At 41.2% G+C, this 12,041-nt stretch overlaps 1 protein-coding gene across 2 annotated transcripts in view; it reads left to right on the forward strand.

The window, feature by feature from the left end:
• Positions 1–10,324: 10,324 nt before the first annotated feature.
• Positions 10,325–12,041, forward strand: part of LOC144770708 (free fatty acid receptor 3-like) — a 126,844-nt gene continuing 125,127 nt past the window's right edge. For both annotated transcript variants that reach the window (XR_013598991.1, XM_078655436.1), the window contains exon 1: positions 10,325–10,546. The gene's annotated coding sequence lies outside the window, so the exon portion shown is untranslated. The remainder of the gene's footprint in view (positions 10,547–12,041) is intronic.

The following is a 12,041-nucleotide window of genomic DNA, read 5'->3' on the forward strand; positions in this document are numbered from 1 at the left end:
TGCATAGACTGTAAAGCAGTCCTCCTCAGAAGTATTGGCTAACCTGTGGTCGGTACAGTTGTTCAGAAAAGTGTACATCGCACTGCCTGTCGCACATTAGCTTATTGGAGTGCTAGAACATCCACACAATAATGCTTAGTGAAAGTGTGTGGTGTAGACCATGTAGCTGTTTTATGTATTTCAGCTATTGGAATGTTTTCTAGGAAAACCGTAGATGTTCCTATCTTTTGAGTGGAGTGTGGTCTAGGAGGTGCTGGTAGAGTTCTTTTGCCTTTGGCATAACATATTTGAATGCACTTAACTATTGATTTGGAAATGCCTGATTTGGATATAGGCTTTCCTTTATGAGGTTGTGAGAAAACAGCACAGAGTTGTTTAGGTTGTCTGTTCCCGTAGGTACTCTGCTAACAGATGAAGGATGTGAGGGAGAGCACAGCGCCAAATGGACTTAGATAAGTGAGATAGGTGTTGAGTCCCTCCTTGTTTCTGTAAGTAGTACATGGCAGTCATATTGTCCTTCTGGACTAGAACAAGCTTACTGTTTAGGTGAGGTAAGAAGGCGTTCAATGCTGGATGAACAGATGCTAGGTGAACACTAGGTAGTTGATGTGGAGCCCCAGGTATCTGGTCTCCCATTGTTCCTGTACTGTGAGATCCTGTACATGTGTACCCCATTCCATGAGTGATGCATCTGTTGTGACAGTGATGTGGGGAATAGGGTAAAGGAAAGGCCGCCCCTGTAATAGATTGCTGGTGTTCTACCACTGCAGAGAATGATGAGTTTGCCGGCCTATCAGCACTAGATCTTCCCAATTATCCTGTGACTGAGACCACTGTTGGGCTAAGCATTCTTGCAATGGATGCATGTGCAATCGTGCATGAGGTACTATGGCAATGTAGGAGGTCATCATGCCTAATAGGTGCATGACTGTCCTGACTGTGAATTGATGATTTAGTTGATTCAAGGGTAATAATGCCTGGAAAGACTGGATTATTGCAGAATTGGGATACAGTCGGCTTATTTGTGTGTTTAGAATAGCCCCTAGGTAGGGTTGATCCTGTAGGCTTTGAAGGTGGGACTTGGTGGAATTGATGGTGAATGCTAAGCAATGGAGTCAATCTATTGTGAACTGAGTGTGGTGTTGACACTGTTGGTGAGTGTTGACTTTGATAAGCCAGTTGTCCAAGTATGGAAATGCATGGACTTTATGCATGTGTAGGTTTGCACCTACAAATGAAGGCACTTGGTGAATTCCTGAAGTGCAATAGTTACCCCAAAAGGGATGACCTTGAATTAATAATGGTTGCCACTCACCACAAACCTGCGGTATCAGCGATGTTTAGTGTGTGAAAATAGGCAACTTTTAGGTCTAGTGTAGCCCTAAAGTCGCCATGTTGGAAAAGTGGGATAACATATTGTAGGGTTACCATTTGGACGTGCTCTGACAGGATGTATTTGTTTTGAGGCCTGAGGTCAAGAATTGGCATTTTGGGTATTCGGAAGTAAAATGAGTACACTCCTGCGTGCAGGTGACAGGCTCTATAGTTCCTTTGAGGAGGAGAGCTTTTCATTTCCTGTTTGAGTAGTGTTTGATGTCCCAGTGATTTCCTGTGGTAGAATGTTGGGAGTCGTGGTAATGAGCTTCAGACAGTAGCCATGTTGGATAATGACCAAAACCCTCTGGTCTGATGTATTGGTTTGCCTTGTGAGTAGGAAATGTTCTAAGTTACCTCTGACTGGTGTTATGTGTTCGGGAGGTAATAGAGGGAAGTCATTGTTTGGTGGTGGGTGTAGCTCCATGTGGGGAAGCACCCTCTCTTCTACTGCTGGACTTGTTACCTCCATAGGACCCTCTGAAATAAACCTGAGTGGAGGTATATTGACCCTGATTGCGTTGTTACGAGGTGGAGGTGTCAGAAGAGGTAGCTTTGGAACTTCCACTATAGTTGGGGCAGTGAAAGGAGCCATGGGGAGAAGGTGTTTGGAGAGCCCCCATTGTTTTCACTCTCTCCTGTCTTTTTTTATTTTCTCCCATGTTTGTTCCACCCTAGGCCCAAACAGATGTTCTTTATCGAATGGCATGTCCAGCACATTTGCTGAACCTCTCATTTGAAACCAGAAATACAGAGCCATGCATGCCTTCGCAATAAGATGCTACTGTTTATTATCCTGGCTGCAGTGTTAGCTGAGTCTAAAGCACAGAGGATGGAGGTGTTTGATACTAGCCTGCCTTCAGAGACACGTTCTTGGCCCTGCTTCTTGAGCTCATCTTTGAGAACTTAAGGTACTTCATCTCATCCCAGTGAGCACGGTTGTACCTTGCAAGAAAGCCCTTAGAGTTGGCGATACACCAATGCCTGGCTGATTCTGCTGCAACCCTTTTCCCCACCACATCTATATGTGTACTTTCTTAAGTGGGCGGTGTGGCATCTACACTGGCCTGTGAGTTTGATTGCTTCTGAGAGGTGGTGATAATCAGAGAGTCTGGTGGACGTTGGCCCCCAATGTAGATGGGTCTGATGGGGAGGCCTTATACATTTTATCCACCCTGACTATAACCCTAGCTCTAATACTGTCTTTAAAATGTATTCTGTATGCCTAAGCAAACCCTGAGCATTGGGAGGTATTGTGTGGTTCTGTGAGAGGAAGACAGTCTTTCGAACAGGAAATCTTCTTCTAAGGTATTTTTATGGAGTTCCACTTGATGGAAAGAGGCAGCTTTCCTTCTAAGCTCCTGATAGAATATAGAGTAATCAGGAGGGGCAGGTCCTGCAGGATAAAGATCTGAGTCTGTGTCCTCTAGTGGGTCTCTATCAGAGTTATTCCAGGAGTCGTTATGTGGTGGAGTACCAAAAGTGTCCTGTCTTCCATCATGCCCAGCTGCATCAGAATGTGTAGGACCCTGAGGTGAAATATCCAGTGGGTCCCCTGCAGAATGTGGTGGAGAGGATGAAACTGGTGGAGGGGTGGAGGTGGTGAGGGTGGTGCAAGAGGTAAAGGATTGGCAGCCTTGTCTGCCTCCATGTGGTGTTTCACAGTAATTGTATGTCCAGTGCCTTCTGGAAAGGCAACTGTCTTTTGGGTAGTGGAGGAATCGCTGTGAAAGTGCGGGCATCAATTAGCCCGTATGAGACTGGGTGACAATCTGTTTTTGTCTAGCATCCAGTTGCTCTTGGAGTCAATGGAGGATTGGCTCCAGAGGTCTGACAGAATCAGGCTCTGCTGTCGGCTTCAAAAGTTTGGGATCAACACAGATTTCGGTTTCAACACCAGAGCTCTGCTTCGGAGTGGTGGACATCGATGGTGGAATTCTGCTCGGCACCCAGGGTTGGGTACCGGCCAGCTACGGGACTGCTAGTGTTTGGAAACAGAAGTGGATGATGTTGAAGTTTTTGACTTTCTTTGCTTTTTTGGTTCTGAGCAGAATGGCGGGGGGTTGGAAACAGCTGATCGGTGACGACCATAGCCAGATTGTAGTGGTGGATCGAGGGCCTCTGTATGATGTTCCTGAAAAGCCAAATATGTTATGGGCTTATCAGAATGGTGTTGAGGGGAAGGGGGTACAATACTCATAGACTGCTGAGCAGGCATTACGTCCTCCATCTCCAGGTCAACTCCAGGGACTGCTTTCGATTGAGAATGCCTCTTCCTCCTCAAACGATGTTTGAGGTTGTTCTTCTTCCTCCTTGATGTCATCATGTCCGAAAAGGACTGGAGCGTCCTCTCTGCTCCTCCGTCACATCTTGAGTCAAAGTATGCGATGGTCTTGAAGGGTTTTCTTGAAGCATAAGGATTGGCAGGCATCGCAAACAGCTTCTCTGTGTTCCGGCGACAGGCAAAGATTGCAGACCTGGTGTAAGTCATTTCAAGGGTACTTTGCCTGGCAGCGAGGACAGTAATGGAAAGGCGTTCATTTCATCAGCAGGAAAGTATTCTTGGAAAACACAATGGAGGCCCAAAGGGTGAGGCCCTCTGGGGGCCGCAGTAGAAATGACTCGACAAAATATGTATACTTCGATATGCAAAAATTGGAGACACCATCAAAAACAATACCAATGAAGGGGAAGTTAATGAGCGAATCAAAAAGAGCACTGTGACAATGTCGAACTGGAGTGCAGGCACAAACATTCGAACCTAACGGCGGAAAGAAAACAACTACTACTTACCATTCTTATCAGCAGGTCTTCTCACGTGGGATGCTCCCAAGTGTGCACATGGGAATTGAAGAGGCAAAATTAAGAATAAGTAAAGTTGAAGGTCAACAAAAAATCCAATGGAAAAGAACAGTCCTAGCCGCAAAGGAAGTTGCAAAAAATAGAAAAAGAGATTATAGAACTTGAGGACAGGAACATAAGAGTCACCTTAGAATTGTTGGCCTAACTGAGAATGTAGAGAAAGAAGCTGGCTCCTATGCCTCCTTCCTAGAAACATAGTTACCACAACATTTGGGTGCCTCTTTCAAGAAGGACTTCAAAATTGAGAAAGCCCATAAAGTGACAAGCTGACAGCTGTATTATTTAAAATCCTCTAGACCAGTGATATCTAGGCCCTTGTCATATCCACAAACAGAAGTTATCGAGGAACACATGTGGAAAAGAAATCTATTGTCTGGAAAGGGTTCAAGATTGGAATATCAAAGGATCTTGCAGAAAAGGGTTATTAGCACTATGGAGCAAAACTATAGCTTTGAATATATCTTTCGCCTTTGTGGGCCCTCCAAAGATGAGGAATTGGCATTAGCAATGGAAAAACATAATTTGTTGATGCTGCTTGAATCTTTTCTTGACACAAACAGAAATGTAATGTATGCATTGTACATTTGTTCCATTTCCTCTGTAATAGATGCCTTTTACACTGAATTATGCCTTATATACGTGTTCTCCACCATTTGGGTGGACACACACTGATATTAACAATTTGCACACTAACCATTTGCACACTCCTGCTGATTGTCTCTGCATGTCTAACACACTCTAACTCAAGATGTTTCCTGTAGTCTTAATAGTGTCTTACTTACGGTTCATCCAATCTTCCACTCTTCATTTTCTAAACAGTCAGTCCACTCATATCTATGCTGTACTCTTCTCATCTAACAATACCAAAATTGTAACCTGTCTACCAATGGCCTGATATACTCTCACTCTTAAAATAAGTAACTACACCGCTACCGTCAAGCCGCTCCTAGATTTACTTCAAAGACCATCTTGTAAATGTTGTTTTCCTTGATCAGACAGTTTCCTTCATAGTGTTGTCAACATGCAATATTGACTTCATTACCAGCCAGAAGTTCATCGACAATTTCGAAATGACTCAAAAGTGTTTCATAACATACCACCTTGCCATATCTTCCACATTATTAGTAGCTCTAGCTTATAGGTGACTGTCTCACTTTTGCTTGTTTTGTTTTAAGAGTTTCTTTAGCTACAGTTTTTAATTAGCAAAATTGGATTTATACAGTCTACGTACATTTAATTGTAAGGACTACTGAATTAAGAGAGAAATTATGGCTTTACTTATGCCTGTACTAGTTTTCTATACCCACTATTTGCAAGATGTCCCAGTTGTGCCCACTTCTATACCTGCCTGCATTTTACGCTATGATGTTGACTGAAATGTAAGTAGCTCTCCTTGGTTTGCAGCATTGCTTAGAGCTTCCTGGGAGTCAGCCTTCGTCTCCACAGCTCCACCACTCCCTGGATGGGCCTATTTTGGGTGGTTTATTTTATCCTGTTGTTCTACTTCTTTCTTAATTCTACTCTTTCACTCTCTGCTTTGGCGACTATCTCTTGCCAAGTTCTTACCCCATCACTGAGATGCTCTCCCCGAGCCAGACATGTTAGTAATGCTTCCACAACCAGGATGCAGCTTAGTCTTAACCGCATGCGCGCTAGCGGAATTCTGCTCCTGTGCTGAGATTTTTAAAACCGCATGTTTCATGACGAGCTGGGCTCGTCATGAGCGTGCGAGGAGGCTACCTCATGACGAGCCCAGCTCGTCATGAGCGTCGAAGGGGTTAATAACATGACTACAACCTCTTGATACTAAACTGTTACAGCATGGGAACCTTATAAACAGGATATCTCTGTTCTTGAAACATTTTGTTATACTAATAGAAACCAACATTTGACACAAAATGCAAAAATATATCATTTTCTAAGGCTAATGGATTGTTAAAAATTCACTCCCTTAATACCAAAGGACTTAACCATCCGGTTAAAAGGAAGGCACTTCTGGGATACTGTCTAAAACTTAAAAGATACACGATTCTTATGCACAAAACCAAAGTAGGTTTTCCAAGAATGTAACACAATGCAGTAACACTGGATACAAACTTTGATGTGCTCTCCAGCCCATAAGAAATGAAATGGTGTCATCACTCTAATAGCGAAAAGAGGGTTTCAGTATCCCATGATGGTAACTGTAGGTGGTTAATCACAAACGTAGACAGCAAGAATTTGACATTCTACATAGTGAATATTTATGCCCCGACTGTTGATGACTCACAGATCTGCATTACACAAAGGTAGAGGTATCCTAGCAGCCCTGGACTTCAGTCTTCTATGGGCCATTTCCTTAGACGGAAGCTACTCTTGCAGTAATAGGCCAAATACATCCCATAAACAGATGAAAAACTTTGGTAAAATCACTGCGCGATTGACATATGGTGCCTTTATAATCCAACTAGGAGAAAATGTACTTTCTACTTCCACACAACACACTTTTAAGAACTAATTACATCGTGGATAAATACCATTCTTACACCCAAAGCTAAACAATTCAACTATTGAGCCAAATGTAATCTCTGACTACACCTGTATTACCCTAGAACTAAAAATAGCCAAAAAAACTCTTAAAGAAAAAGTATAAAGAATAGATGAAGGGCTCCACCTGGATCGAACACTAAAAAAACAAGTAAATACTGCTATTATTAACTTTTTAAATGAAAATAATACTGATAAAATTACCCTGAAACATGGTAATTAATATTATGCCCACAAAAAATAAAAACACAGACAAAAGACTGAACAATCGAGAATCCGAAATCGAACAGCAAGAAATTATTTATTTCACACGAAAGACCCTGATTATTTACACAAACTGATGTCAATGAAAAACAGATATAATAAAATATTTAGTATGTATGCTCACATCTGGGTGTAAAGTAGTAAGGAGAAAACATTAAAGGAATTAAACAAGCCTGGACAATACTAGCTAATTACCCTAAATAGAAGGCCTACAGTACTCTCACCATTGCTATTAAAAACAAATCTGGTAACACTATTTTAGAGATACTTGAGAGTGAAAACGTTTTTTTCAAGAAGACTACTCTGAATTATACAATCCACAATCACACAATCAACCACCCCCTCAAATAAATGCTAAGCTTACAAGTAAAAAAAGCATTTGCCAAGCCTCAATGATTGCAACAATAAATTTCTGAAACAAAACATAACCTATTCAGAAATCCAGAGGGTGATTATCTCCGTTATATCCAGGAAAGCTCCAGGCCCTGTTGGCCTCCCACTGAACTTCTTAAAAAACTTCCAAGTCACGCTACTACCTCAAATGGTGACCTTTTGAAAACACTTCATAGTCACAGAAATAATGCTAGGCTCAAAATGAAATGCCGCCATTGCTGTTATTCAAAAAGACTGGAAAGACCCTCTGGAGGGTGCTGGGATTTCATGGTGGTCAACAACTACAGACCAATTTCCTTTGTAAATGTAGACTGCAAGATTTGTTAAAAATATTCTTGCACTGAGACTTGGAAAAACCTATCCCTACTGATCCACCCCTCCCAGACTAAAGTTGTTAAAGGAAGACTTGCATATGGATATAATCACACTCTTCTGCCATGTAGTAGAAAATACCAATCTATTACCTTCACCCGTGATGGCCATGGCCCAAATGCAGAGAAGGCCTTGATGTGCTCAGTCATGCAAAAACTCAAAACAGGAAACAATTCTGAGCACATGCTATTTGCTCTATATAACAAACCTTCAGTCTGAATACGGGCTAAACATTATTTCTTAGGTAAAATATATCTCTCCCAAGAGACCAGACAAGGCTGTCCACTGTCACCATTATATTTTTTACTTGCAATCGAACCCTTTCTCACAGAAATTAGAATGAATACATCCATAAACAGCATTCCAATCCTTAAAGACCACTACAAAGGGTCATGCTATACTGACTTTTTTTATCACAAGTAGTGGGGGCTGCCGTTTCTGCAATCTAAGAAACAATCAACCAATAGGCGAGTGTGTCAGGTTACTCCATAAACATAGATAACACCATGGACTATGGAAACATCCTTTTTTGGGTGCAAACAGGGATGTGCTGCGTAAGCTTCAGGTGGTGCAGAATTCTGCAGCCAGATTGCTGTGCAGACTTCCTAGAATGTCCAGCATGTCTAATGCCCTGAGAGAATTGCATTGGCTCAGGGTGGAAAACCATACAAAATTCAAAGCCCTGTGCTATATGTTTAGAATCAAGAATGGCTCTGCAGCCAAATACTTGCAAGATCTGGTACGCCCATATCATCCCGCCCGCCTGTTACGTTCCTCCACAGAAGAGAAATTTGAAATTTACAGGTTCAAATTGGTGAGAATGGGAGGTCGCTCCTTCTCCTTTCTTGGCCCAACCCTGTGGAACTCTTTACCTGACGTGATGCGGAAAGAGAATTTGTACCCCAATTTTCGCAAGCAATTAAAAACTTGGCTATTTAATCAATAATTCTAATCTAGCTTTTCAGAGTTTTTCAGGGCCTGCGCTGGGAAACCCTTGTTGGGTAGCTGTGCGCATTAGAAAAATAAATTAACATAACATAACATAACATAACACCACACAATTTACCCGTAAACAATCAATGTTTGTCTTCAATACTAACTAACACAAAACTATGCTGATAATTAATGCAAATCAAACACATAGGCATACATTTCAGTAGAAACTTTGAAGACACAAGAAAGCAGCCTTCATCAGAAAGTAAAATATCTACTTTCTGCATGGTCCCCAAAATGTATGACTTGGTGGGAAAAAGTAGAATATAAAAAAATGAGGATAACCACTCAAGTCAATTTTATCACCATTATGCTCCCCCTCCTACTGTCAAACAACCTCTTTAAAATGTACATGATATATGACTTCATGTGGAAAAATAAGAAAAAGTAGAATTTATCTTACTATGCAAGTAACTGATAAATATGATGGTGGAATTAGCCTACAAAACTTCTTCAAATATTGGATCACGTTTATATTTATTGAGGCCAACTGGTGGATTTACACAAACATTGTGGATATATATTGAAGATCCTCTAACAAAACTATTCTCCTTATTATCTACCTTAAGAATGAAAAAAAAGTAAAGTTCAGCACTCCTACAATTTTATCAGAGATTCTATTTCAACAAAAATGTTACCACTAAGATTCAAGGTTCTGAGTATGCCTCTCGGCGGTGAACACAGAAATTAAGATGGGAGGCACATTTCTAATTTCGTCGAATTGGGCAGAGAAATACATTTTATATTTTAAAGACTTTCTGAAATGCCTAAAACCTTTGCTGCTGAGCTACAAGGCACACACAATGTAAATAACATTGATTTCTACAGCTTCTCAAAGTTCAAGGAGGCACTGACTAAAAGCAATAGAACACTCCCTATTTGTGCATTTGGTGAATTAAAAGCAGGTCCACCAGAGCTTGCCTGTTTTGTAGCGATGATAGGAGTTAACAAGGTTGGTTTTCGGACTGAGAAAATCAGGTGTGAATCAGTTTCATGGTCATGCTTATAGCAATAGTTGGTTGAAATGATGACATACTCGATGTGGTGCAAAATGTATTGGTAAGTCCAACAACTAAGGTGCACTTAACAGATCTGTGCCATGTTCCTGCTGAGTGGGGATATATATATATATGATCCAAAGGCTTGACTTCAAAATGAAATCTCTAAGTCTATCAGGTAAAGTAAGAGGGTTTGCTGAAATTTCATTGGTGAGTCTATGGCATTTTAGAAACTTGAGTTGTGTACTCCATAAATGTTTGCGACCAAGTAGGGCCTCAAAAGTTTAAATATTATTAACTTCCTCAAATGCTTGAAGATACAACTTTGTAAAACAAATACTGAAAGATTCAATTAGAGAAAATGAGTGAGGGTTAAATTATGTTTGACAGATCCTTTAACAAATAAACATCTTCTAGATAGCTAGCTGAACTTGTTTGCTAAAGGAATGGCATGCGTTCCTGGCACATCACATGTCTCTGTGGTTCTCTGGCACCTATTCAAGACATACACATAATTTAGACAGAACAGGAATAGGGAAGTTGTGCAGACCTTCAATTCTTCCAAATAAGTCTCCATCCTCCTCCTGCACATCACATGCGGTAGACCTCAAGTGCTATGTGGAGTTGTCCATTGTTTACACTTAGAACCATACTGCTTGGGACATGAGGCAACAGCAAGACAGGCAACTGCTGCGGTCCAGAAGCCATTCGAGTGGACGGAGGGCAACTGCCATCTAAGGTTGTGTTCATCCATAAATCCTAAGGTATGTAAGATACAGAATGTAGGTCCATATTTTTATCTTCCTATTTATTTCTGTTTTTTATATCATGCAACTATGCACACTACATAATTTCGACCTATTCCATGATCCATTGTTAATATTTTACCTAGGGGTCCACAAAGATGTAAAGTTGTCTTGATTTGAATTGATATTTTGCATGGCTCAATCTTGGGTTTGACATAATACGGGAGCTTTACCAGATCAGATTTTTTAAACTAACTCAGTAAAAAAAAAAAAAATTACTTGATTACCTGACTATAAATAGAGTTCAAAATCAAAGTTTATAGGACATTTGTAACCTCTAATAAAATAATTGATTCAATGGTGATCATTTGTTGAATCTAGGTTTTGAGTTCAACCAACAAAAGGCAGTGACACTGGCAGGGATGACTTTAGGGTGGTGCGACCGGTGCAGCCACACCTGCCACTGACCTTGGGTGGGGGGGGCACTGTGTTTAAAATTAGTTTAAAAGCACATGCTGCAGGGTTTCTTGTATGTCCAGCAGTATTCAGGAAACAAAAACAATGTCAAGATAACGCAAGAGATTAACGTCCTGCTGGATAGAGATTGACTTTTGTCTACTGTGAGTTTTGACTCATCATTCAATAGCGCAGAGGGTTAATATGTCAGCTGCAAAGAACGTGTACCATACAGATTAAAGAACCGTATTTTATGTGGATAGTTCAGTGGGCTACTGCTTTTGTCACCAAAATCCGTTTGTCACTTGTCAGGGCAGGTAAGGGAATGACGAAAAGAAGGAAGAGAAAGATGTCAAAACAGTGAGGATGAAAGAAAGCAGGGGAAAAACAATTTGTGACAGTTTGATAGTTTGTGACAGCAGTGTCTAGTGGTGGATGAAAGGCACGGGGTGAAATCAAGAAAACACAGCCAGGATATTCTGCAAGCCAGAAGTGTTGCAGCACTGTCTGTCTGCCACAGTGGAATACTCTGGGCACCGGGTCTTATTATTTTACAAATTTAGCACTGGCCATAGTCAATGGTGCTTTCATTTACTTTGTTTCTGTTGCGATCAGTGCACAATTTGTTTGCTGCTGCTGTAGCATTACATTTTTTTAAACATTATAGTTCGGCAGTGGTGTCACAATTGTGCAAATGACCCTAGTGCAGGCAAGTAAAATGGGCCTTCTAACTGCTGGATGAGTGGTAATGTACAGAAGTAATCAGTCTCATGAGGCTGCACAGGCATCTGGAACCTTGTGCCACTACACCTGCTGCACCATAGATAGCTATGCCCCTGTTTCAGACATTTTCATTCTCTTCTTCCCTCTCTCACTCTGAGAGAGTGGTGCCCATAACTCATAACATCACAGAGTTGTGGTGCTTCCTTAAAATGCAGACCACACTTACAAGACCTCTGTTAGTCATTCTTCTACTGGGCATCAGGCGAGCCTGCTTCTATAAATTGAAAGTCTATATTTCAAACTGACTTCTGTCAACCTGAAAAGGACTGTTTGG

Source organism: Lissotriton helveticus, chromosome 7 (genome assembly GCF_964261635.1).
Source record: "Lissotriton helveticus chromosome 7, aLisHel1.1, whole genome shotgun sequence".
In the NCBI taxonomy this organism is placed as follows: Eukaryota; Metazoa; Chordata; class Amphibia; order Caudata; family Salamandridae; genus Lissotriton; species Lissotriton helveticus.